Source organism: Equus asinus, chromosome 1, assembly GCF_041296235.1.
Source record: "Equus asinus isolate D_3611 breed Donkey chromosome 1, EquAss-T2T_v2, whole genome shotgun sequence".
NCBI lineage: Eukaryota > Metazoa > Chordata > Mammalia > Perissodactyla > Equidae > Equus > Equus asinus.
Window position 1 is genome coordinate 185,258,402 of NC_091790.1, and position 27,686 is coordinate 185,286,087.

Below are 27,686 nucleotides of genomic sequence, written 5' to 3' on the forward strand. Positions count from 1 at the left end.
AAATAATGACATTAAGCAGTCCTCAAACACCTGGTATGCTCCCAAAATGCGTCTATGTTGGTGGTTTAGGACTGGAACTACTTTTCCCTTAGGAATGATCCTGTTAATAATAGTTAGAACCCAGGTCATTCCACAAAAATTTATTTCACTTATAACGTATCTGTAATACTGTATTTCTGAAATGAAATGTATACTGTAAATGTGTAATCATATTAGGAATAAAATAATAGAACTAATGGGGCCGGCCCAGTGGCTGAGTGGTTAAGTTTGCAAGCTGCGCTTGGGTGGCCCAGGGTTTCATTGATTTGGATCCCGGGTGCGGACATGGCACCGCTCATCAGGCCATGCTGAGGCAGCGTCCCACATACCACAACCAGAGGCACTCACAACTAGGAACAGACAACTATGTACTGCGGGGCTTTGGGGAGAAAAAGAAGGAAAAAAGATTGGCAACAGATGTTATTTCAGGTGCCAATCTTCAAAAAGAATAAAATAAAATAATAGAACTAAGAATGATTTTTATTTTTTTGTATGCAAATGTATAAGCAGGTTTAATCAGAAGAGGATGAACCAGATTGAGACACTTAAGAGAGCTGAAAGTTGACGATGCTAGTTATCATGCCTTACTTTACCTCCAGTTATACTGCATTCTTGAGGCTGGCCCAGGGACGCGGCGGTTAAGTTCACACACTCTGCTTCTGCCACCCAGGGTTTGCAGGTTCGGATCCCAGGCGTGGACCTACGCACTGCTTATCAAGCCACACTGTGGCAGGCATCCCACATATAAAGTAGAGGAAGATGGGCATGAACATTAGCTCAGGGCCAATCTTCCTCAGCAAAAAGAGGAGGATTGGCGGCAGATATTAGCTCAGGGCTAATCTTCCTCAAAAGAAACATAAATAAACAAACAAATATACTGCCTTCTTTTCCTTTGATAACAATTAAACCCCTATACAAGCTTATCAGCTATGACGAGCACCATTGGGGAACTCTCCAAAATTGAACAAATAGATAAGAAAGAAAAAAAGTGTAGAAAGAGAGAGATTTACTTGAAATATAGAAGAAATGGGATAAAGGAAGATGTGTGGAATTAGCAAAGACTATGACCTGAAAAGGGGCGGGCAAGGAAGAGAATGTAACAATCCGAGTTCCGCCAAGTTTGATGGGAAAAGTGTTGGGTTAGACATCATACTCCCTGAGCCAGGAGAGCATGGTGCTGTGTGGAGCACAAGGGGACGAGACGCTGACCAAAGGCAACGTGCCACTGGTCATGCGCGTGACCAGAACACGTGCACAGCAAATGTCTATAATCTGGGAAGGCCTTGTGTGGTGAAGTTGGTAAAAATTTTCTTGTCAGTCTTTCAAAGAAGCAGTTATTTGGTCTCGCAGGTGACTCAGTTGAAGAGAATAGGGAATCAGGGCTCAGTATGGGGTAGTGGTGTGTGTTCAGCTTCATGGTCACAAAGCACGAACAGCTCTAAGCAGTAAGCTCCCACACCAATGGTGCTGGCCAAAGAAGGAACAATCAAAGTCTGTGGACAGCTCAGGACAAAGCACCAGCTCTCCAGAGCTCTGTGCTAACAGTAGAATCATTTCTTTCTTTCTTTTATTTTTTTTTTAAGGAAGATTAGCCCTGAGCTGACATCTGCTGCCAATCCTCCTCTTTTTGCTGAGGAAGACTGGCCCTGAGCTAACATCCGTGCCCATCTTCCTCTACTTTATATGTGGGACGCCTGCCACAGCATGGCTTGCCAAGCGGCGCCATGTCTGCACCCAGGATCTGAACCAGCGAACCCTGGGCTGCCGAAGTGGAATGTGCCCACTTAACCGCTGCGCCGCCGGGCCGGCCCCGAGTAGAATCATTTCTGCATGACACTCTTAATCCTTTATTTAATGGGAGAGGTGCGGACACAGCAGAAGTTAGGTATCACAATTGAAAAAACTGGGTGTTATTATCATACCTAATCTTAAACTGGACCCTATCTTATAGTGATATCAGTTTTATGCATTTTTTAATGTTCCAAATGTGCTATAAGTGAATCTAATGTATAGCAATATTTAAAGGCCTTTTAAATGACAACATAACTGTGGCCTTACTAAATAGATTGGTGGCATTTAACTGTTACGTGTGTTTAAAGCTGGTGAATTCCAGTTCCAGTATCAGGGAAGTTAGGAAAGAACATGAAAAGGAAGGGAATATAGGTTATAACCAATGGTGTTTCCCCCCAGCCCTCAGCCTTGGCTCTGGGTAAGAGTCAAACTGGTCTAACGCAGTGTTTTTCAAACTTCAGGATGACCCATTAGTGAGTTGTAAAATAAATTTAATGTATTGCAAGCAGCATTTTTACAAAAATGCAACAGAATAGAAAAAAATAGAAATTAAGATTTCATCACACTTAGGGTAACTACTGTTTCATAAAAAGGTTGTTTCATTATGTGTGTATGTTGCATGTACTCATTCATGATGTAAAACATAATCTTTCTGTGAATCCCAGGAAAGAAAATGGTTTCTCAGGAAAGAAGATTAAAGATCACGTTTGAAATGATGTGGGAGGGTCATGTGTGGATTTAATTTAATCGGTGCTATGCCTACATGGCCTTATCTTGGAAACTAACCCACCAAAAAAAGGATGCATTTACATTAATAATCAACAATTCTAAAGATACCGAGCAAGTCACTTTTCTCTCATTCACCCTAAGTTTACTGTCTATTCTCCCTACATGGGAGTTAGGAAGAGATGATGAAATTTTAAAAAATTAAATAGGTCATATATTTTAATAAAAGCTGACACATACTGAGTGCTGAGTGTGCCTGATGGAGTTCTGAGCACTTTACAATAACCCCACATTTATCAACATTGATATCTTCCATGTTTTACAGAGGAGGAATCTAAGAAATTAAGGCAGTTGCCTAAATGGCGGAGCCAGTATCTGAACCCGGAAAGGCTGGATCCAGAGCCCTCACTCGTAATGTCTCGTATCCTTAACCAGCCATAACTGGGAGTGAGGCTGCGACGGTGGGAGAAAGGAGGGAACAAACACAGAGGGAAGCTGGAACCCCGGAGAGATGAGGAGCTTCTGTTTCACTTTGATGCCCTGGTGCATCCTGAACATGCTTCCCAGCAAATTAGCTCAGACTTCATCTCCTTCTTCCCTCCCTAGAAAGCATGTGAGACTGTGGCTGAGTGGGGACCCACTTTTCCCTAATGAATCTAACTCTTACTTACTTAAAAGTTACAGAGAATTCATTCTTAGGTGCTGGTACATCAACTTTTATATTAGCCCATCACGTCTGACACATCTTCCATGTCTCATCTCCTCAGCCAGTGAATCCTGTAGCCATGGGGGTTACTGCCAGTCTAGCTGATTCAGAGCTCGGAGGGGCATTTCTTTCTTTGCACCCACTTATGTTACCCTCCTCATTAGTTTCAAATAGGATCCAAAGAAATCGCAGTGATAATATACACTGTGACGAGTGCACCACCAGGTTTCAGAAAAATACGAAAGAATTAGGTACCAAAGACTTCTCTTTCCTCCAATCTACCCACCTTTGTCTTCCAGTTATATACCCCTGTGGATAGGGCCTATACAGACACTAAAATAAGTAAAAATCAACATTGTTCTGGGTAGCATGGTTACTTCTCCTAGCTACCAGGTCCGTGTGTTTAAAGCAGGGCAAATACTATGTGCTCCCACAAATTCAAAGAAGGAGGCTCTGTTCCTCCTCTTCTATCATCTGAATTAGAATGGCCAGTGCAAACAGATCCTGGAACAAAAGAGAAATAATATTTAGGTCTTTGACCACTATTCACTTGGCCACATAATTTGAAACTTTTCTCAATGAAAGCGCCTTGTGGCCAAACATAATATCTTCCAAACTTAAAAAAAAATTATTAAAAAACTTTTAAAAAATTGTTAAAAAAAATAAGGTATACTGATGTATTATGCATAATGTACATTGTGATATGGAGGATTAAATTATTAGAATAATTCAGGATTCTTTCAGAATACAATGAAATACTCAGATAACAGACAAAGTCTGAGGTTTAAGTATGTTGTGGCAATGCTTTAATCACACTGCTATATATACATTCTCGGCGGTCTGTTACAAGGAAGGCAATGGTTTAACACTCCTTTTTAAAAATATATGTAAGGCAGAATGCTGTCAAAATAAAATTTCTAATTGAATAATAACTGTCTACATACCAGTGTCAATGTCATACCAGAAGCCAAAAATATGATTTGGCTATTTATCACTATAATAATTTTGAGGTTATTTTTAGGTATATTTAGGTTACATCTTTTCCAGGTCAGATTAAACCGTTTACTTCTACCAGGTACTCATTATGTCTAAAACCAATACTTTTCACATGGGTTAGGGTACATTTCCTGTAGTTTTTTGTTTTTTTTTTAAAAAAAGGATGATTCAAGTATGTACCAATCTAGTCAATCAGCTTCTAAGAAAGATACAGCTTTTGGATAAAAGAGTAGTAATGTCTGCACTTTACGAATATGACACTTTTTACTAGTGGTATTACATATTGGGACTTTTTTTGGTGATGATGTTCATTTTCCTGCCCCATGTACCCTGTTTCATGAACTGTACTTGGAACCAAGAGCATTCATTTTCGAGGCAGCCATCCAGGCGAGAGCAGTAGCTGGTTGTGGGAATTTGACTTTTTTTAATTGAGAAGCTGAATGATTTACGGGGCAGGGGAGGAGAGTCAATGTCAAACCGCAGCCTCAGCAAGCACACTGCAGTAATAATAAGCCAATGGCCAACGCTAAAGCCGCTTCTCTTCCAGGAGAAAATAATATGGATAAGAACCTTCTCAACAGGAGCATTTTGTTTATTGAGGGGATCTGCCAGAGGCCTCTCTAGAATATACGAATTGGGAGTATTGTTTTCTGGGTTGAATAGGGGTACACACAGCTGAGAAAGACATGGAACTTCTCAGGGAGCAACTGTTGTCAGAAAAGCAAGTGGTTCCAGGTTTAAAAATTATCCCATAAAACTTTGACTGTCATTGAGGCAAAGATGGTGCTTCTCTCTTCCTTTGCTATCTGTGCACATGTCAGGCTGCCTCCCAACTAGCGGAGTGGAAAACACAGTGACCTGGCTATGAGTAGGCTCTGCTTTCCACTACATTTTGCTAAGACACACACTTTCCAAGTAGTGTGTTAAAAAAACAGAAGAAAAACGAGACTGAGGTTTCATATTCCTATTTGAAAATTATGAAGGTGACGGGAACCCTTTCAGAATGCATGGGCTTATCAAATCGTCACGTTGTACATTTTAAATATCTTACACGATTATTTGTCAATTATACCTCAATAAGGCTGAAAAAGAATCATTAAAACTTGCGATTAAAGAAGTGCTATTCCCCTGTCAGCAGCAGTCCTGCCTGTAACAGCTCTATGGCAAGTCCCATCAGCTCTCAGAAATCCAGTTTCCTTCTCTGTAAACTGAAAAGGTTAAGGCGAATGTCCTCTAACCTTTCCTCCAATTCCAAATTCAGATGCTTCAATTCAAAGTATTTTGTGACTTATTTTCTCCTTCAAATGTCTTTAATCTTAATCCTACCATAATTTTACCTTAAAAAAAGAAAAAAAGATGGGAATGGAGGGGGAGGAGAGACAGGAGCCTTATCAAGACAGACTCAAGTGTTAACCACCTGCTTTGCTCTGACACTGATAGTTTTTTTTCTGAGGAAGATTAGCCCTGAGCTAACATCTATCAATCCTCCTCTTTTTTCTGAGGAAGACTGGCCCTGAGCTAACATCCATGCCCATCTTCCTACCACAGCATGGCTTGCCACGTGGTACCATATCCGCATCCAGGATCCGAACCAGTGAACCCTGGGCCACCGAAGTGGAACGTGCGCACTTAACCGCTGCGCCACCGGGCCGGCCCCGAAAACTTTTGATCACCCACGTTAACGTTCCCTTCCATTAAAGTGGTAAGCTGAACTCTGATTCTAGATATATTTGCCCCTTCAATCAGAGGTACTGGATATATTTTCTTCCAATTATTCACTTAGACATAGCCAAAATACTGAAATCTTTTGGAATTTGTCTGCCCGAAGGGTCCACTTCCTACTGAAATAGCAAGATGTACGGTACAACTGAAAATACCAAATTTCAGGAAATATACGAATCATGTTGATTACATACATTTTAAAAGGGAATGCTCCTTTCAATTTTTTTTTAATATTACGCTATCCTATCCCTGAGGACTACAGAGTAGACTATAAATTTGCAAATATTTACTTAAAAATCTTTAACCTCAAGATTATTAAAGTAATGCTCCAAACTTAGGAAAATCTGAGTTATTTTTTATTCTGTTAAAACCTCCTCTGTTTTAACAAGGAGTATACTTTCCTTGTGTGGCTATCACAGCTAATCAACAGTGTTAAAACCAAAAGCTTTAAATATTGCTGCAACATTATTTGGAGCCAACTAGCATATGGTTCTCATGAGACTATGGTTATCGCTGATTCCCATCAGGGGTTAGGTGACTATTCTTTCACGCACCAACCTCAGTAAGCCTTCTGATACCATGACCGTTCTAGAAAACTGGGATGACAGCAGTATCCACCCTCATGCTCTTCACCCAATGCTTAGCGCATAGGAAATAATAAATGTTATCAACATAATTTGTATGGCAAAGAAAACAATAATCACAAAGAAATATAGGACAAACCAAAACAAATTAATCCCTAACGATAAGAAACACAACCAAAAGAATTTACTGAGAGTGTCACTGAGTACCTTTGTCCATGGTAACAATAGTGGCTGCTATGTTTTGAGCACTTACAATGAATCAAGCATTTCACTTACCTTATTTCATGACAACAACATGAATACCTAGACTTTACCATTGTTAAGCACTGAAGTTCAAAACTAGTAACCCATAACACACGTACTGTTTCGTATCTTGTTGTTTACCATCTTCTTTTTCTTTCATTCACACTTTTAAAAGAAGTGCTTGGCTACCTAACGTGGCAGCTCACACTTTCCATGATCAATCTAGGCTCCCTGAGAAAGGAGGAACAGCCTCTATTTTCACTTCAGTTTCCCTCTCAGAAAATGAACAGAGGAAAACAGCCAGAAAAACTGCCTGAATTAAGAAATACTTTTTAAAGACATGTTGTTCTTCTTGTTTGGGGTTATTAAACTCAAACACAGTATTTTTGTCCCCAAATACTGTTCACATTTCTGCCATAATTTGTCCCCTGGAACTATCAATAATATCCTTTTCAGTTCGGCTCCTCTCTGAAGCCAGTATCGTCTTGGCCTATGGTGCTTAGTTCAACTTCGAAAAGGAGGGGAGAAGAGACAAGCGCTTATGAACTGGAGGCACGGCGGGGGGCAAGCATTTAGCTCCCTCTTCTGTATACTCTCAAAGCTGTTGGTTAAAGGGAATAACATAAACAGTCTGCTGTTTTTCTATTGGCTTCCAGGCATGTTGCGGGTACTCTGAATAAACAAGGACAGGTTAGGAAACAGGCTGGAATTCACTCTTAGAATTCCTTCCAAATAACGACAACAAAATTTCTAGTTAAAGGCTCTTTTTATGATTTCTTCGTTTTTTTGAAAAGTTGGGATTCAAATGTAGGGCTCTGGAAGTATTTATTTGCAGCCTCTCTCACATTACTTTCTACGCACCTGACTCTGCTATGCCGTGCTAATCCTGTGAGTTCACCAACCAGGAATGGAACGGACAAAGGGAAGACGGAGCGATAACACCAAGGTTTTATGGTGGCTTATAAAGCTACTTGGAAGAAATAATCAGAGAGGAATGAGAACAAGTAGTAGGGTGTCTCAAAGCTAAGAGGAAAGAGAATGAAAAGAATTCCCTGTAACAGTAAACACGAGATGAGCGTTCGAGCAGTTGCAGCAATGACGGTGATGTGGGCGCTGCAGTCCATTGCTATCTTGGGAAAGGCAGCAAGGATGTGTCTTCATGGCTTTTCTACAGGAGCTGCTTATTCAGTTTTTCCGAGACTGGATTTTCCATTAGCTCGGTGTTATTCCCTTTTGTTTCTTCTCAGGTTAGAGAGAGCTCAGGACCACCTATCAGTCTAGCCCTTTTGGCCTTTTCCTAGGACTGGCCTCAACTATCTTGAAATGATACAACTGCCAGGAAAGTGCCACTGCATCCCCTGGACCTGTCCAGGCCCTCTTCCATGCAGAGATGGTCCTAACTGTGTCCTAACTCAAGAGAGAGAAATGCACAAGGCCATAGAATACTGGACTGATTTAATTAATCTTCAACATGATTACTGGGCAAAAGAAGGAAGAATATATCAGAGGAGTGGATGTCCAGGAAGAACTTAGTGCCCCTTAACTCGAGGTTAAGAAGAAAACATCAGAAATTTTTAATATTGTATGTGTTCTACTTATTTAATAGAAGAAACACTTTATGATTCATTAAAATTTGTGTTAGAAAGTAAAAAAAGGGAAAATCAAAACAGAATCCTAGATGATTTTTTCAAAAGATTTTGATAAATACACCTTAACATTTAGCTATTAAAGTCTGCTGCTTAATTCTCAGAGTATTTTCATACTCTAGATACTACAAAAGAAGTAACCCAAATTGTGCTATATGGCACTTAAAATAATTGTAAAATAAGTTTTCAGCAAACCTGCTACATTCATAATGACATGGAAAGGCTTCATTAATTATGACTGAAATTAGAACGTACTCAAAGAACCAAACTATAACCCTAAACCAAACCCTAAACTTTGCCTTGGCTTCAATAAAAAAATATTTAGAAACTTCTATGACTTCTCAAATGAGATCTTTTCAACACAGAAAACTGGGGTATGCTGCCTCATTTATTGCCTATAAACCTTGGAAATAGTCCTTAAAGACCAGTGAATACTGGCTCAGTTTTTTTAAAAAGAATCACTTTGTACATTATAATCTTTAACATTTGTTGAATGCGCTGTATAATCTTAGAGATGTGCATAATTATGATTCTTCATAAATAAACTTCTGAAATCAATGAGAATTTTGCTAAAATAAGCAGTACACAAAAGTCACTGGGATCTTCTAGTTAGGGGCTCAAAATAGGCAGTAGCTTTTAGATTCTTGTTTTTCCAGCACTAGACCTATAACTAAGACCAAATGTATGCCTCATATAACAAGTCAAGCTGCAAACCCACACCATTTAAAACTCCAGTTCTTAACTATCTTGGAAGAGTGAATGATCATTTCCCAAAGTCTTAAATGGATGCTGGCTCTGGGTGGTTTACTAAACCATCCGTTTCTAGTCCCATTAAGAACACACAAAGGTAAGGAATCAAGTTTTACCATGAAATCCTTCTTCCCCATTAAAGATCAGCTCCTTGACGGGGTGATATGGTACGAATGTTTCAGTTCATTAGATACTAAGCTGGAAACCCTAAAAACACTTGAGAGTGGATGTCAACGCATTCCAATATACAAGCTTACGTGCATACCACGAAAGTTTAAGGTCCTAAAAGTGACAATATGATGGACTTCAGGACAGAAAATCAATGCACTACTACATTTGGGCCAGCAGGTGTCTCTCTGCAGCCCATGACAGCAACCAAAATGATAACAAGGTTTTAAAAACCCTCATCATTGCTATAATTCTATGATTCCCGGACCATGTAAGGACAAAGATTGTGAGATTAGACCATCAGAATAGTTATGTTTCTGAGAAATTAAATATGGGGATCTAAACAAGTATAGGAATTAATGAAAAATAAAGGTGCTACTTTTTTGAAAATTATATTTAATACACAAGAGCTAACAATACAGAGGAATCTATTTCATTCAAAATGGTAAATAAAATGATTCTTTGCTATTGGTCAGGAAAGGAATGTCAAAGTTCAAACAGAAATAAAGTTGAGGAGTGAATGGTATGTGAGAAAACAGAAACAGAAGCTTAGCTACAAAACGAAGGAGAGAGTTTTGCACATAAAGAATTAAGGCAAGTTTGAGGGGGTTTTTAGGGATAAAAGAGACTTGTGCACATTACCACAGAAAAGGGAGAAAAAGGCAAGAAAGCATGTGACGCTACCATAGCATAAAGCTATTGCAAGTTTGTCAAAGTACAACTGACTAGTAGATTATGAAACCCATTCTGAAGGTTATGAGGAGCATTAAAAAGAAGAGAGAAAAAAAGAAAAAAAATAAGCGACAGAATACAATAGACTAGAAAATTCTATCACAACTCACATATAGTAAAGTTTTCAGGAAACCATACAGCTACATGTACAGATGCAGGCACTGGGTCCTAACGTAACACATATTTCTTTCTGTGGGTTCCAATAACAAGGTTTGAAAGCCAGTAACACGTTGCATGCACTAGCAGTGCCGGCCTCGCTCAAGTTAATAGCGTCATCTGTAACACCTCCAAACAGAAAAGTAACTTCCAAAGATAATATCCCAGAAGGGAAAGATGGCAAAATACAACACGACAGAGCATTTAAGATAAACTACATAAATTGTGAAAGAGAAGTCAGGGCGAAGGAAGGTACAATATGAGTGACATCTGGAGAAAGGTCTCCATCTATCAAATTGGAGTGTGAGCCCTACACCTCAATAAATAAATAAATAAACCGGTGTTTTTCTCCCCATCCTGAATAAATCATGTGGTATGTTGAGAGGGAGGAGCAGGGGAGACAGAAGAGATGAAGATGAGAGGGAAGGTGGCATCTAGAGCATCGCTGTGGCCAAGTGACCCTGGTCTCCCCACAGCAAGGTGAAAAAGACAGGAACCGGAGTAGATCCAGAGAGATGGGGTGGGAGAGGAGAAAGGCGATGTGTTCAACTCTGCAATCCCAACCCCCAGCAGAGCATGAGGCACCTAACATGCCCCTTACCAATGTCTGTGGAATGTGTCAGTAGGTCTTGACACTAAGCAGGGTCAACAGTTTGAAACCTCTTATTTCAAGTCATCACCTGCCATCATCAGAAAACAGGAGTGCTGTTCTCAATGCCCTTCTCTCTGTCTTTACTAACCCTCCATTAGCCATTTCAGTGGCTACCCGTAAACTAAGCTATGTTCCACTTCCCCAAGCAATGAAGAACCATCTCGCCAAGAGTTTTAAAGAGACTTGTTTTGTTTCAAAATTGAAACTGATCTGACACTTATAAGGTCATCATGAATGAGTGCTCAAAAACAAAAATGAATGTGTGTTCAAATAGTCAGGGTGCTCAAAGATTAAGAAATTAGGTTTCTCAGGCCACTATATCAGGTCACACAGAGACAACATCAGAACTTACCAATGATGTTCACACTTGCTTTAGGAGCAAAGGGTTTGTTTTTGTTGGGTAGTTTTTGGTTGTATGACTGGTTTGTTTTGGATTCAGGTATATGTAAAAGAATGATACCAAAAACTTATACATTTACTATGTGCCTGGTACTCTTCTAAGGACTTCACAAATATGAACTCACTTAATTAATGTATACACAACCCCCGCTAAGGTTAGTTACCTGTTCAGTGCTTTATTCTGTTTCATTAAAAGTTCTTCTGTTTCTTCCATTTTTCTCCTGAAAAAATGAGGAAAATATTGTTAGTGAGTAGTCACAAATACACACACATATTTTATATCATTGTTTGATATCCTCTGAACTTCAGAGTATCAAAAGGGCTGCATTAAACTTTAGTAAATTACTTCAGCTGCCTAACTTTACTGAGTTCCTAAATTGAACCCTTAAGACAAGATCATCAGATGTATAGATGATAGGAGATTTGAAAAACAAACACCTTATGGTTTCAAACAAAATCAACAGGCCGTAGGAAAAAGTTTGGTGCACAGGGAAAGAATTCAGAATAAGATTCTCCTGGACTCTGAACGCTTCTACGTAGAATACGCCTTTTCAGACTACATTCCCTCTGAAGAGCTTTTATAGCTGGGCAGCACCTCTCCTCACTGGCTGAAATCATTGCTGTTCTAAAGACAGGAACAATTGGTGGATATAGCTATTATAGATTTACCTAAACTATTTTTAAAAATGATAATGGAAAAGCATTCATCGAAAAAGAGGATTTTCCCAGGAAAGGCAGCTGTCCAGAGTCCCCACCAGGTGACATTTACCTTGGGAATTCATCATTCTCGAGGTTCTGTCCCCCAACTCTACCGGCTCCAAAAGTCTGTCTAAGGTTCCAGAAACAATCATGTTTATCAATACTGATTCGTGCTAACAAAGCTCATAAGAGACATACGAAGCCAGGATGCCTGTGGATTCACTCACAATGAAAATACTGTAATTATCCAACAGCCTGGACTCTTGTTCCATTCCACTTGACCAATGTATTCACATTTCTTTAGTCAAGCAATATGAAATCCCAGGTATAGGCACCTTTATAGGCAGGTTAAAGATCAAGCCAAACTACCAGAAGATCGCTCAGTGCAATCACAGTGCAAACGCCAACAGCCTCCCATATTCTCTCTCCAGACAGAGCTCTCCTGTCTCCTCTAGGACCACCATCCTCATCCAAGCTGCTATCATCCTTCTCCCGGACAAATAAAAAACTCTTCTAGCTATTTTCCCAGCTCCCACTCTTTCTCCCTTCCAGTCCATTATCCACAATGTGTCCAGAGTAAACACTTTAAAATAGAAAAGAGAACATGGCTCAGCTGTACTCAAACCCCTTTAACGCTCTTCATCCGTCTTAGGATAAACATCTGAAAGTTGACTCTCAGGCCTTGCTCGGCCGGGCTCACCTCCCTGGTCTGCCCCATGCACCACTCCCCTGTTGTCCTCACGCCTCAGTAACACTGGGCTCCTTCTCCTCCACTGAATGCACGAGATCCCTTAACGCCTCAGAGATTTTGCACACCTCGTCTCCTCTGCCTAGAAATTAATGCACAAACTCTGCCCCTTCCCCCCAAAGCACACACATGCCTAGTGAGCGGCAGATCCTAGCTCAACTGTCACAAGACCCCAAGACAAATCCCCTACTTTAAGCTCCCAGAGCACCTTGATCTTCTCCTTTGCAGCACCTCTCACAGTTCATAGTTACGCATTTATGTGATTATTTAATTTACGTTTATTTCTCTCGCCAGACTAAGCTCCATAAGGGTGGATACTGTGCTCATTTTACTAGCATGTTCCACAACAGTGGACATTCAAGAGCTATCTTATTGACTGAATGGTACCTCTGGCCTGTTAGAACCTGTTGCCTCCATCAGCAACAGGGCTAACTCTGCCAGGTAGATCATAAGGCTTCTCTGACTGGGCTCCATCCTCCCCAGTGTCGTCCCATCCCAGGGGTGCCAATAACTGGCTGGGCACTGACTCCATGGACTTTTGTAACTTCATTGTTTCCTAGTGGCCAAAATAAGTCTTAAGATACTAAAAGACAAACAGCGCAAAGTTCAAGATACATTTGGGTAGCAACTCTGAGGAGAGGACTTGTGGCAGTGTGTTACTAAGAAACACTATAAACAAAAGGAAAACATAAACTGCGGCCAAAGGAAGCCCTTGATGAGACAACACTGGCAGACAAATACACATGCATGCGCACACACCCACAGCAGCAGTCCGCAGAGGAGGGGGCATCAAAGACTTTGAGTTCACTGTGGGTGCTGCCACAACTAAGGGGCTGAGAGCAAGAAAGTGTGAAGATCCCTGAAGGAGGCCCACATCCTGCTCCTCCTCATCTCCCCGGGGCCTGACTCTGCACGCTTGGCTCACGGGAGACCTGATGTGTACCGACTGTGTTACTCTCCCATTTGCCTTACAAGTCAACAATTAATTGGCACTTCCTAACTCACTGCGTAGAATGTTTTTAAATGGCTCACAGCTGTGGTTAATATTTTAAAGATGTTCTCCTAACATTTCAGTCCTCTTATGTGATAAGAATGAAAACAAAACTGGGAGGAAGAAGTCCCACAATGCCCAAGGCTCTAAATTCATATCGAGTCATGGGGTTGGAGAAGGCCAACTTCACTCAGCTGTTCGACAAACAGTACGCACCTTGAATAAGCCAAGCATTATTCTAGGCACTTGGACCCACAATGAACAAGACAAAACCCCTTCTTCTCAAGGAGGTAACATTCTAGGAGGAGACAAACAATGACCGTATATTAACTAAAATATAAAACGTCAGGTGTGTGGAGGGAGGAGTTAAATTTTAAATAAGGTGGTCAAGGAAAGCTTCACTGAGAAATTGACATATGAGCAAAGACCTGAAGTAAGTTTGGGGAAGAGTCATGCAGATACCTTGGGAAAGATAGTTCCAGACAGAGGCATCAGCAAGTGCAAAGGCCCTGAGGCAGAAGTGTGGCCTGTCTGACCTGGGATGTGCAAGGGAGACGTAGCAGGATGTGGGGTCAGAGAGGTAAGTAATGGTCTTCTGAGGGCATGAGAAGGCCTTTGGCTTTTATTCTGAAAGCCCTGGAATGCAACTGAAATATTTTGGGCAGAGACAAACATGATCTGGTTGCTGTGTTGAGAACAGACTGAAGAGAGAGCAAGGGAAGAAACAGCAAGACTAGTTATCCAGCTACTGAAACAATCCAGGAAAGAGATTCCAGTGGCTTGGACTGGAGTGTAACAGAGGCAGTGCCTCTAAAAAGTTGACAGATTTTTTGTGGCACTTGAAGGAAACGCCGTGGGATTAACTCTAACTCCCTTAACAGCTGATTTTCGTAGTCGTAATCCTTTTATAGCGAAAATGGCCATTTTATAGCAGGCTTTTTGTTTTATTATTTTTACAAAAGTCAGGTTAGTGGATTTTTACCTATGTAGAAGTCATATATGACCATCACAGATAATGGGAAGGATTAAACAGACAAAAACATCTTTGCATCACATTATAAAAGAATTGAACCTACAAGAACTTGCCATACAGTAGTCACCACTATCTATGAGCATTTTTCATTTCCTCTGAAAATAAAAGGCTTCTCTAAGGAGAAAGGTCATTCTACACGTTACCATGATAGCTGATGACTCTATTTAACACCAAGGTTTTCCACTTGAAGATCTATTGATGTAAAACAGGATAAACACCAAACAGAGGGACTCTTCTTCAAACCAGGCTGAGGTCAATATGATGTAACCCTGACACCTGTCCGCTGTGTCAGTTTGAGTTGAGCCCAGAAGGAAGGCCTGGCACATCACTAAGGAAGTCACACTTTTCTGCACAGACTTTTTCCCTGAGAAATCCACGATGATAACATGATATAAAGTAAAAAATGGGTATGAAGAATTCTTAAAAAAAAAATTAAAGTACTCTTTTTATTCTCTTCTCCGTTGGTTCGTAGGGAGAAAAGAGAGGTAAGAGGAGATCACAGCGCATAACTGTCATCATGGAAACCATTCCTCGCCAGGACAGGGCTGCAGCTCTTGACTTGCTCTCAGCAAGCCACGGAGCAAGTCATCTGCGCAGTAAACAAACCCGGCCTCTCCTAAACAAAACGTTGCTGTTTAGTCAAACATGGTCAGTTGGCCTGGTCTCTCGCCGCAACCGAAATTAAACTCTGATTCTCAACATTTAATACTTGCAGCTGACATGCCTCACTTGCCTTCCTCAAAGTGCGCTCGGACGAGTAAACCGCTCATGGAGACTCGGCTGTCATCACCCACTACGGCAGCGCTTGTCAAACTTCGGCGTGTGCAGGAATTGCCTGGGGGTCTGCTGAAATGCAGACTCTCATTCCGTGGCTCTGGGCTGGAGCCTGAGGGTCTGCCTCACCAGGAGGCTCTGTGGAGATACTGATGCTGTGGTCTGCGGACCACAATTTGAGTACACAGTGGTAGAGTATTTATCCTCCCTTCGTCCCCTCTCCCCTCTGTTCCCTTTCTAAGTGCCACTGATAGAGACTGAAATAACTGCATTTAAAGACTAACTGTTTTACTCTTATATTGAAAATAAGAATTTGCCCTCCGTGGTTAATTAAATCCTAGCAATAAGCAAACAGTCTTTTCGGGGGCATCCTTAACTAACAGATCAGATCTGAAATTTCTGCTTTAGCAGTCACATAAGGTTCTCTTTTTCTTCTCCCTTTCTATCACTCAGCCCCTCTGACTGGCCCCTGCAAAGGACCATTGCTGTAGGTAAGCTCCCGGCTACAGCATGAGGTGAGAACCAAAATTACCAAACATCTTCTATCTCATCCATACACAACCATAGCACGGGCTGGGAAAGGACAGAATTTCCATCAAGGGGGAACAGTGGGTGACTAATGACTGCTTTTAAGCACCGGCACTCACGGCTTCCATCAACAATTAGCCTTTGAGCCGCTTTCTCCAGCACCCAGTGCCTCCACTTTCAGGCAGAGGGGTCTCCTATTACACACACAGCCAGATCTCTCCTTCAGAATATAACCAATGTTTTCTAATCACAGATAACTCAAGTGAAAACCAGCATGAGCTATGACATGCCTCTCTCAACCTTCGTCTTCTAAATTATTTTAGTTCATCCTAATTCCCTTTTATTAACATTTCACAGGTATGTATTTCTTTCTTAGTTTGCTTCCAAAGTATAAGATAATCGTGGTGAGATTGTAAAAACCATACTGTTTCTCTAGGACAAGGATTCCCAGCACATGTGTGAGAAAGGGCTACTTTTTGTTTCCCTAAAGCCCTAAGATGACCAAAAGGAGATAGTGTGATTGTAAGAAGGCAAAGGAGGGGCTGGACCAACACCGCTGATTGCTTCCTGCCCTCTGGGATCCTTAAAACCACAGAGGGAGGAACCTGGCAGAAAGGAAGCCAGCAGACAAGAGGTACAGGTAGTGACTGCCTGGGAGATCAGTGAGATCAATCTAGGAGATCACAATCAATTGTTTGTAGACTCTGAAAGGACCCACTGGAATTATCATTGGGTTACACTACGGAAATAAACTATTAACCAAAACCTATTATGATGGATAAACAAAGGTATACACAGCTTGGGGCAAGATTTAAAGAGGCAAAACACCACCTACATTTAAAGGCGTGCAGGCAAAGAGCAGACAGACTCACTCCCTGCTGCTCCTGCGGCTTGAACCCAAAGGTGAAATAGGAAAGGAGAGGGACTCGGCACAAAAAAAGGGAAATGCTTTCTAAAAAAATACACTTCTCAGCCACAGAACTATTTTTTGTTTTTTTTTGCGAAGTAGCGATTTCTCATTACTACTGGACGGCCTCGTCCTGCCACCCTGCGCCTCGCCAGCATCCTCCACTGCAACGATGCTCGGCTGTGCACCATTCTCCAAACGCGGTTTCAGGACGCCATGCATCTGCGCCTAGAATGCTCTTGCATTTCCAGGCCACCGCTTCAGCCTTAAAATCTCTGCTTCCACATAACCTCCTCCGTGAATCCTCTGCTGTCTCTCTCTTCCTCTGAGCAGGCTGAAAGTCTGCTCCTCGTCCAGGTAACTTCACAAACCTCTTCCCCGCCAACCTCACTCTGCTGTACATCCTCTTAGACTGTGAGGCCTCAAGGGCAGGATCATGGGGTACTTATCTGTGTATCTGCAGTGTCACAGCACGCACTAGGTGAAAAGTGAAGGAGGGGAGAGGACAGCAGGGACGTGCAGAGAGAGAAGACGATGCCCAAATTATCATCTGTTATGGACACTCCAGAAGGAATTCTGAGACTGGGAGGGAAGTTAGTTTGAATGAACTTCCACATCAAAGACACGAGTTACTGTAGCTTCTGTTAAGGTTTAACATTTTACGTATGTTTTAATGTAATCATTATTAACATCAAACTGATGTTCAGAAATAGTCCCAACATACTGCTTTTACTCATGCATATAAATACACATATATATGTCATTTAATAATACAAATAATTTTCCCTATAAGTTTGCACATAAAAACCAATCATTCATAGTTACTGGGAAGCCTGCAGAAAATGTGCCCACAGCATTTCCCTAAAGTTTGAAGTATATCATTAAAACAAGTATAGGCACCATTACTGGCAAAACACCCCAGAATACTTTGTAAGCCTTTATGTTAAAAGTCTGCATACCAGAAAGTGAACTGTGTTTTCAAACGTTTGCCTTGGGTGGCAACAGAATGGTTTCTGGGCTGTGCGGGTGGCACCCCAGCCAACCCAGGCCACTTGGGGCAAGGTCTGACAAAGAGGCCATGGGTTTCTTGCCGTGAGTGGCGCGGCCATTTGCATATGAACTGCCACCCCGTTTCCTTATCATAGAGAACAGCACAGTGGACTTTCTTCCTTTGAGTCTAGCAGTTAATGAGAGGCTTTATTTCACTTTATGAGCCTTAAAAAATAGCTTTAACATCTATATTTCTGAGGCATTAGCAGAAGTTTTCTGGCCTAACACCAAGTCACACAATTGGATAAACTTACTTTAGCATATCTTTTTACAAAAAAATGCTAAATGTGTAAAATGGAAAGGGGCAGGATGGTACAGCCAACTGGCCAGATGCAGGTTTTATCATGTCGATTTCTTTTCGTCCTACGGGTTTTACTGTGGCAGCAGGAGATGGCCTGAGCTGAGCGACAGAGAACACGGATCGGCTTCAAGGTGACAAATGCCAGTGCAAAGCAACACCCGAGTGGGGCGGCTGCCTCCAGAGCAGCCAGCAACGTGCTGAGGAACAGGATGTCTGGTGGTTACTCTTGATTTGAGGCTGTTTATAGATACGGTATAATTTTCAAAACAAAATCTTTTTCATTTTTAATTTTCCCAGTTCTTCCTTATATTTGAGTACATGAGAAGGGAAACAAAGTGGCAAAATCCAAAGTCGGTTTTTGCTGCCTCCAAAATCCCTCAGCCGGCCACGAGGGAGAAGGACGCATCTTCTTGGAAAGACTCATCTGGATGCTGACCATAGGGCAAAGCTCCCCCAAACAGTAGTCCACCATCTTGAAGCCTGGTCAGCTTATTAAAAGAATTTACCCAAAACCTACTCTTCCTACAGTAAGCCTGGGTTCCATAAGCTGAGGAAGAAACAGAGGAAAAGGAGTCGTTACTGAGAGCCCACTACGCCACACACAGTTTCACATCCGCCACGTAGGCAGCCCATGGGGGACATTTAAACTGATGGGGGGTGGGTGGTGATGACGTGGGCTCCGAGAGCTTCAATAACTTTCTGAGCCTAGGTCTGACGGAGGCCCTCTCCCGGGGCCTGGGAAGCCCTCTTTCCAGCTTATCCCAGACTGCCTCCCACAGGAGAGGGAGTTCTCGCACTCAGAAAAAGAACAGGCCTGCTCTGATGAGAGGACTGACGTAGGACAGTGGGATTAAATGGTCAACAGGCTAAAAAAATAAAACGTGAAACAAGCCAGGAACCAATAACTGAAGGTCACACAGACCACATGTCCTGACGTGGCATGTTTCACAGGAAAACAAGCCCCTCTCTGCAGTGCTGTACGGAACCACCCTCACCCATATCCCCAGGCCGAGGGCGGACAGGAGACGCTCTGCAGTCAATCCTGGCCTGCAAGAGCACCTGTGATACACCCCAGGGCAAACGCAGGGGCTCTCTATCCCTGGCTACAAGAATCAATGGAAAATTCTAGAACATTTCCAGAGAGCCTTGCCTCACGCAGACCTGGAAACTGGGGATCCAGGCAGGGAGCCCTCTTAGAGCTCATCGCCGTACACTGTATGCTGCCTTCCTGGGCTTGGGAGAAAGTCGCACAGGTGCAATACCATGGGACAGATAAAGAGCCAAACTTTAGAAAACTGGAGTCCAGGAAAGGAGAGAAGAAAAGCATTTTGTAAAAAATGAAATTGTTTCTCTCGAATGGAGAATGCAAAGAAATGAGCAGAAAGCACTGGCGGAGGGAGAAGGGCGACACCACAGTCTCAAGCAAGAACAGGGAGTTCGCATAAGCCTGGGTGTGTCCTTGCTTCCATTCCCGCCCACCCACGATTCCTGGGGCAAACAAATTCTTGGCTGAGCAGGTATGTGTGGGAGGCCTGATTTATTTTCCAGCCATTAGAGCTTTGCCCAGAACTACTTAATCAGAATTTTTCAAGGTCATACATTCAAATACGATGTTACAGCCTTACGAAACAAATAACTCCGTGGGGTAGGAGAGTGGGAAGTGCGAAGAGGGGAAAGAAAAGGAATTAACCATCCTCATTTGATTTAGCTTCTTACTTTACACCCAGCATATATTCTCAGAAAATCGACAAACTAGAAAATGATTGCGTAGCTAAAAGAAATAATAGCAAATTTTAATATAATGCTTAGCTGTATGGCAGGCACAATTCTAAATGCTCCGTATATGTTAACTTATTGGACTCTCAACAATTCTTTGAGGTGGGTACCATCATCATCATCATCTCTATTTGTAGACGCGTAGAGAGGTTAAGTGACTTGCCCAACAATAAACAGCACCCAGTGGTCTAGGCACCTGCCCGCTGCTCTACGCCCTCTCTGTGCTCTGCTCTCCTGCCCCTCAACAAGGCACAATCGTAACAAGAGCTCTTCTCCATTACAGTACGTGTCATTGCTTTCCCCATGCAGTAGAGTTTTCTTTAAGCTACTTTCCTGGGAGGAATATTCTCAGAACACAGTCCCCACCTTAGAGTAGAGATAGGATTGTCCAACCTTGACGCTTGAAAAGCCATATAAGCTGGAAAAGTCCCAAGGCTCAAACCACAATTCTCCTCCCACACTGCCTGATTAGAAGTAGTTCCAGGCAAAGCTTTGATCCCTGTTAAAACGTCAAAGCCCTGGGAGGTGTACGCTTTATGCTGTTATCAGTTTGCAGGGAAAGTTGCCTTGTTACCTTTTTAAATACGGTTTAATGATAAGAACTTGAGGTGGTTTCCAGGCATCCAATCCACCTGTCCGGTTCTGACTTGTTCACTGCTGAGTGCCTAGAACTCTCCAGGACCTGGCACATAAACAGGTGCTCAGTCCACCAGCACGGGGAACAGACAGATGAATGAATGGCTGCAATTCCTACAGAGGCCAGGTTTACGGCAAATTTATGACGCAGGTATTAAAGGGGCAGTCAAGTTTGGCAAGGCATCACTGGGAAGGTCTAAATGGGAACAAGTAAATCACTGACGGCAATAACTTTGAAAGAAATCTCAGGCTTATTTAAATATAGGAAAATGATCTCTTTTTTTTTTGAGCTTATTAAGAATGGATTCTATTTTAAAATGCATCCAGAACTAATTTATTAATGAAGAAAGTAATGGTTAATGTAGTTTATCTACATTACTTTCCCCTAAGATTGTACTCTCCCAAAAGGTAAAGCGCCCTAGAACATAATTTCTTCTCCCTAATAGTCTCATATGCAAGTCTTGTACGTCCTCAAAGGGCTCCCAAAATGCGTTCTCTTCCAGGAAGCCTTCCTTGATTTTCTGGCGAGAAGTGGTCACTCCCCGATTTGTACTCAAAGGTACTTTGTTCTTTCTTTGTGTATACAAACTCACCTTCTGAACTGTAGTATTTTTCTCAACTCTATGACCTAGTTGTCCCCAACTTTATCTCTGTATTCCACAGAAAACCAAACATTTTTCCTAACATAAATCAGGCATCCAGTTAATATTAGTCTAATGTTTTTAAAAAGACTCCTATGGAAGTGCTCCAAGGATACCACCACCACTTGTTTCTAATGTCTAAATATATTTTAGGTATTTTAAAAAACTATATATTTTTTAAATGACACCAAACTGGTTTCTATACAAACCTTTCACCCACTACAGGCACCACCTGTGTAGCCACTGCAGATACACAGTTCGTGTGCCAACGACCCTGTCTGGGAGATCTAGACAGCCCCACAGCAAGCTCCTCCGCCACCTCCATGTGCACTCGTGGACTCCTTGTAAATGTGACTCTAGTAGGGGAAGCTGTAGCCCTGCCTCAGTCTCACGAAAAATGCCAGTGAGCACAGACTGCTCACATGAAGTTGTTCAAGTAAGCACACGATTACACAACCACACCCATTAATGCCAGGCGAGGCTCAGGGGCATCTGTATGGCCTTGCTTTCATCACAGTAAAAAGTTCTTTGTGATAATATCCTACTTGAGAGCAGGTAAATATTTATTCTGAGAATTAGATGTTTCCTGTATGACTTTAGATTTATGATAAGGAATGTGAGCAATTGTTTCCCGAGGTTTAGTTACAGGGTTACAGTGTTGCAACAAATATTCCCTACCTTAGATTGGTTGAATTGAAAAACATCCCGGGATTCCAAGGCAAGTTATTTAAAAACAAAACAGAAACAAAAAACCCCTGTTATAATTCGCAAGTAATTACCTGTAAGAATAGATTTTGTAAATATTCTGCATTTAAAGCAAAGTATACAATTTTATTAAACACAGAAGCTGATATTTGAATACAGCTATTACACAGTTATTATCAACACCTGATTTAAAATTCTTTCCTACCAGCCTCATTGTTCTTACTGACTCTTCAGTAAAGATTATAAATGTAAACTTCAAACAATGTAGACTAGCAAAATGTCACTTTACTTGTTTGTTACAGTAGAGTTTCATATAAGATTTCATTTGAATAAAGGATTCCTTGCCCCCCACAAAAGTCTGAAAACTTCTGTTAATGTTTCTCAAATACCAGTCCTCAGAGGGGCTACAGTAGAGACCAGGATGAAGTATTTCTTTTTTTTTTTTTAAAGCTTGGCACCTAAGCTAACAACTGTTGCCAATCTTTTTTGTTTTCTGCTCTCTCTCCCCAAATCCCCCGAGCACTGAGTTCCATATTTTAGTTGTGGGTCCTTCTAGTTGTGGCACGTGGGACGCCGCCTCAGCGTGGCCTGACGAGCGGTGCCATGTCCGTGCCCAGGAGCCGAACCGGTGAAACCCTGGGCTGCTGAAGCAGAGCGGTCGAACTTAACCACTCGGGCCAGGGGGCCAGCCATGGATGAGCTTTTTTTTTTTTTTTTAAAGATTTTATTTTTTCCTTTTTCTTTCCAAAGCCCCCCGGTACATAGTTGTATATTCTTCGTTGTGGGTCCTTCTAGTTGTGGCATGTGGGATGCTGCCTCAGCGTGGTTTGATGAGCAGTGCCATGTCCGTGCCCAGGATTCGAACCAACAAAAGACTGGGCCGCCTGCAGTGGAGCGCAGGGACTTAACCACTCGGCCACGGGGCCAGCCCCTTGGATGAGCTTTTTTAATGTGTAGATTCCCGGTCCTGTTCTCAGTAATCCCCTTCCAAAAGGTATGGAGTAGAGGTGAGAATGTTGTCTTGAGGGGAGAGAGGGAGGGAAACCACTGATCTAGTCAACACATCACCATCTTCATAGAATTCTTGGTCAATTGCATTAGTAAAATCAAGATAAAATACGTCAGTAACATATCCTTAATATGTGACTTCTTTCACAAAAGGCAATAAAGTTAGTTTTATATTATTTGTCCTTTACCCAACTCATTTTGGACATACTAATACCACATACTTTTCTAAAAGTTCCACAAAGCATCTATTTAACTGTATGTTTCACTGGTGATCAACAGCCAGCCAGGGCGTCCGTTTGGCTCCCAGAATCTCTTGCTTTATTTAAAATTTGGGCAAAGGTTATCCTTCTCTTGTATTTGACCCTTTTTAAATTCCGCATGATTTTTCAAAGGTAGTCAACATTAGGGTCTTTTGAGATATTTGCAAGCCCCTTCAGCAGAGTAGGGAGTTCGAGAACCATTAATTTGTAACAGTAATCATCGGATATCTCCCCTACACTGAGCTACACTTACCAGGGGACGGATTCTGTACTCTGTACAGTTTAAATATCATCTTTCTTGCTAAAAAAGATTGGAAGTAAGACAACAGTTGAGTAGAATCACAGATTTTTTAGATGGAACGATGTTTCAGAATGCAACTACTCTACACTGATTTTTTCAGATAAGGGAAAATACTTTTAAGAAACATACTCAAGACGAAATAGTCATTGGCAAAGTGAGAACTCAGCAACCACGTTTCCAGGGTTTAGTAATGAAAGAGAGCTAAGTTCACATTCAGAGTCTTCCACTCACTAGCTGCAGGCTCTTGGTCAAACCCCATAAGCCACAATTTCCTTATATCTAAAAATGGGAATAATACCATTTTCACAGGGTTTTATCTAAATTAAAATGAAGATAGTTAATGAGCTATGGGTACGAAGGTTGTGAAAAAGGATGTTACCCTGGGGCTGATTTCCCCAAAAGGGAGGGGCAAGGGTTAGGGTCCCAAGAATGGCAAAGCCCTGAGCCGTTCACATACCCGCTGGAGGCAGGATTTCCAAGGAAGATGGCTGGCAGAGTTCTTGTGAAGATCGTAGTGAACACATGGTTTGGGGTTTCTGCATAACCCTTTTGGTGATCTGGCCATGCGGGAAGCCGACTTACTATCAGAGCCTCCCTTGTGAGTTGACCCCAGGGCACTGGGCCAGCTGCATGAACAGCAACAACCACGCACGGATGAGGACCAGAAGTCCCTCTTCCCTTCTGGGAAGTGAGTGGTCCCAATAATGACTGAGAGTGGATTTCCCACACACTCTGAAAAGTGGGAATCCTCACCAGACATAATTTGATTTAGAAAAATGACTTAGATCAGGTTCAGCCTAAGGTCACACAGCTAGTAACAGCTGAGCTAGGATTCAAATTTAAGTCTGTCTGATTCTAAAGCCCTCACTCCTATTAACCACACTGCCTTTGCTCACAGCATGAGTTCCACTGGCAGTGTCTCCTTAGGTGGAGATTATAAGACTATTTGGATGGGCTGGATCCATGAGGCTGCATTTACTGTGCTTCCCTGTGTAGAGAGGAAGGTTGGCAGAAAGAATATATACTGTGACAACTTTCCATAGAAAAATGCGGGCTGGACTTCAGCACCTCCAGAGATACGTGTAAACCCAACACAAGAAACAGAGTCCTGGAGAAATGACTGCATCAGGGTGAAGAAGGGTGGCCACACCTCCAGGTTCCCGGGTCCAGATGGAGTCCTGGGGGTGACTCAGGTAGCCATTCAGTTATGTTGGTGAACACAGATGAGCCCATCTCCATCAGCTGGCACTTGGCCAGAGTTGGCCGACCAGAGTGTTTGGCCCTCTATATACCTTGGCTTTGAGGCACAATCTGATACAAGCAGAAGTCTTGTTGATGTTGATAGCCAGATACAAGGTTTCGGTAAGAAATCCCTAAGGGACTAATCAATTCCACTTAAACCAAAGAAGGGCTTTGTTTCCAAGCTACAGCCATTAACAAAGGCCAGATTTATACAAATGACTTAATGCCATATACCAAAGGAAACAATTAAATGAATACGGATTTCCTAGCTGTGAAATATACGGCTTGAGCACGTGCGAAAAGATGCTAAAAGGATTTCTGTTTGTCCTGCTGGAGGTCTATGACAAAAGCAAAAGGCCACCTACCCATGTGGGAATTAAGCAAGTTTATCTCAAAGGCTTGGCTAGGAGAGAGATTTCAGAAGGGCTGCGTATACTAAAGCCTTGTTGGCAGACCAGCACCACAGTACCTGGGAGCTCATCAGAAATGAAGAGCTCCATCCCAGCTCTGATAAATCCGAATCTGCATTTTAATAAGATCCCCAAGATCTGCACGCACATCAAGGTTTGAGAAGTGCTACTACACTTAAGTACAGTGTTCTGTTCTGTAACTGGAATCGTCTGTCAGATCTTTCTTACAAATTAAAATGTTCTTTAGATATTTCAGAGGAGGAGAAAGGCTGTTACTCTCCCTGGGAAAATGACCTGATAGTCATCAATCTCTAAAAGACTGACTCCAGATGAGCTGTGTCACATCGAAAGTTTTCCTTGATATATTTTAACACCACAGGTGCTTTGTTTTTACCTTTTGTTTCTGACTGTCCTTAAACGACAGCAACTCCTAGAACCTTAAAAAAAATCTAACTAAAAAAAAAAAGAAAAATTAAAACTCCTTTTCACCTCTAGCACTCTTTCTCATTCTGTATCAAGTCATTAATGGTATATTAATGAATTCTTAAATATATTAACAGGGGGGTTATAGATGAATACAATTTGCAAAAGAGAAACATACTTTTATAACAAAATCACATCCTACACGCAACTGCCTCAAGTTTCTTTCAATTCATCTGTTGTTTAATTTAGATTTCTAAGCCTGAACTTTCACAGAGCAAAGGACAAACTTTATTTCCTCTAATGTCGCACACCCAGAGTGGCTACAAGTAAAGGAGAAGAATACTTATGGTTTACCATTTAGGCAAGACTTATGACATAAACATATTGGCAAAAAATAATCAGCATACCTTATCCAAATAAAAGCTTAAAAAGACTGAATTACAGGAAAATTCTGTACTTCCGAGTTTCCAACAAATTTTAAGTTATGATTGGGTGTGTATGAGTTGGGGAGACCAGAAAAGAAATGAATTATCAACGTAAATAAATTCATAAAAAGTAAATAAATAGATTACAAAAACAGTAAGGGGATCATTTGAATGCAAATTAATCTTAAAAAAGAGAAAAGTTGTAAACTATCCTGCACTGACAACTTAAATCATTCATTCGACAAAAATATTAAATGAGTTATTCCTATATGAGTACAGTGTGTTGTTGAAGTGGTCCCCAAAGAACCATGCCTTCTGGTATTCACATCCTGTGTCATGCCCTCTCACACCAATTCTGGGCTGGACTGATGGGGTGTGAGCAAGCACGATGCGAGCAGAAGCTTGATAAGTACTTGCATATTGGGGCGTGTCCTGTGAGAATATCTACTGATATTCAGCAGCCATATATAGAAGACCAAACAAGCCAGGTAGAAAGAGAGATCAAAACCTTCCATACAACCGCATCAAGGTGCTGAATATGTGAGTGAAGCTATCTTGGCTATTCCAGCCCCAGCCACCATCTTGCTGCAACCACTCTAGATAATCAGAGAGACCAGCAGAAGAACCACCCAGCTGAGCCCCAGCCAACCCAGAGACTCATGAGCAAATAAAATGGTAGTTGTACTAATCCACTAAGTTTGGGGATGGTTTAGAGTAATAGACACCTCAAAGAACTAGGAACTGTATCCGGTTTAGGATGCAAGAGGCTTATGAAAGAAATCCAGGGTGAGGGGCCAGCCCCGTGGCCAAGTAGTTAAGTTCACGAGCTCTGCTTTGGCGGCCCAGGGTTTTGCCAGTTCGAATCCTGGCCATGGACATGGCACCGCTCGTCAGGCCATGCTGAGGTGGCCTCCCACATGCCACAACTAGAAGGACCCACAACTAAAAATACACAACTATGTACCAGGGGGTTTTGGGGAGAAAAAGGAAAAATAAAATGTTAAAAAAAAAAAAAAAGAAATCTAGGGTGACTTTTTTTCTACTTTGTTTCTGACCTACAAAAGATAAGCTCATACTTAAAAGAACATTTAGTAAGTTCGAATAGGGGGTAAATAGTTGACAGTGTCTCTTTCGAAGGACTGGAAAAATAATGAGTCTTAGTGATAAAAGAAAATTAATCTTTTCTCTATAAATATAGAAGTGGGGCTGAAATATCACTCAGATAAAAGCAATCAGAGGAATACTGTGGAAATCAAAGACCTAAAGTCAGTTTTAAATGCCAAAGCATTAGTAGAAGTTAGAAACATACCACAATCAGGGAACTCAAACCTGGAATGGAACTGAAGGTTTGATACCTATTTAAGCCTAGGAAACGTGCTCAGGTTTCTATTCTGGATCTTCGGCAGCTGGAAAGAAGGAGGAGATGGGAAGATGGAGGGAGGAAGGGAGGTGTTACAAAAACAGAGAGGTATGGTTACCAGGGCATTCCAAAAAGTAGACAAAGTATACGAAAGGAAT

The 27,686-nt window shown here is 41.8% G+C and overlaps 1 long non-coding RNA gene across 4 annotated transcripts in view; it reads right to left on the minus strand.

The window, feature by feature from the left end:
- Positions 1 to 27,686, minus strand: part of LOC106824278 (uncharacterized) — a 202,094-nt gene that overhangs the window by 79,861 nt on the left and 94,547 nt on the right. For 3 of the 4 annotated variants that reach the window (XR_011504587.1, XR_011504590.1, XR_011504586.1), the window contains one exon: positions 11,475 to 11,531. This is a non-coding gene — a long non-coding RNA (uncharacterized lncRNA). Of the gene's footprint in view, positions 1 to 3,642; positions 3,767 to 11,474; positions 11,532 to 27,686 lie in introns of those variants that run through there. The other variant, XR_011504591.1, reaches the window with a different exon arrangement.